Source organism: Echinops telfairi, unplaced genomic scaffold, assembly GCF_000313985.2.
Source record: "Echinops telfairi isolate 266 unplaced genomic scaffold, ASM31398v2 ScPeMD7_18;HRSCAF=68, whole genome shotgun sequence".
NCBI lineage: Eukaryota > Metazoa > Chordata > Mammalia > Afrosoricida > Tenrecidae > Echinops > Echinops telfairi.
This window is the reverse complement of record NW_022103915.1, coordinates 65,614,726-65,615,473: the sequence shown is the minus strand read 5'-3', so window position 1 is coordinate 65,615,473 and position 748 is coordinate 65,614,726. Positions and strand designations below refer to the sequence as shown.

Sequence of the window (748 nt, the reverse complement as noted above, 5' to 3'; positions counted from 1 at the left end):
GAATGTAGTGTGTTCTGTATTTGGGCCTAGACAGCCTTTAGTTAATGAACTTCCAATTTAGGGACAGCCCTATTCATCCTTCAGTGCAATTCTTCAAACCAGTTCTGTCAGGGATGAAGTAAAATAGGAACAGACTAGAATATTTTTCAATGTGAGTCATTCACCATAGTGACCATAATGGGAAATACTGTGGATTGAAGACCTATAATAGCAGATTTTCAGGAAGCTGATGAGTGAGATTGGATTAATAGCAAGACTATACAGAGCTGCACATAGCTAATCTATACAGGCTCTGTAGTCAGTGCCATCTTTGAGGGCGATACCACCATCTTTGAATTCTTGCTTCAATGCCATGTACTTTTGCCCTGACTTAAAACTAATTGAACCAACCTCAACTCACAGCAAATTCTTCATCACAATCACTTGTACTTGCTGCATGTGCACTTTTTCAATCAATGAGAAGGCTTTGAACCTCTTCTTGCATTAAATGAAAACTATATGTGCCTGTTGCATCTGACTTGGAAATTCTTTTTTTCTTTATTTTTTTACTGTGCAACCCACTTCAGTACCTTAAGCCTACCAGGTAAAGCCAGGCAATGGTTTGTGGTGACAGTGTGCTTTGGCATGGGACACTGTGAGAGGCCCATGGGATCTGACCTGCCACAAATGGAAATTCTTAAAGACCCAGGAATGCATGTCATTAATTACCCAAGGAATGCTTATACAGTTATTATGATATCTGATCCTC

The 748-nt window shown here is 39.7% G+C and overlaps 1 non-coding gene across 1 annotated transcript; it reads right to left on the bottom strand.

Annotated features, from left to right (window-relative positions):
• Positions 1-546: 546 nt before the first annotated feature.
• Positions 547-680, bottom strand: LOC115868883. The gene has a single exon (XR_004045844.1). It is a non-coding gene; the product is annotated as a small nucleolar RNA SNORA42/SNORA80 family (small nucleolar RNA).
• Positions 681-748: the final 68 nt, after the last annotated feature.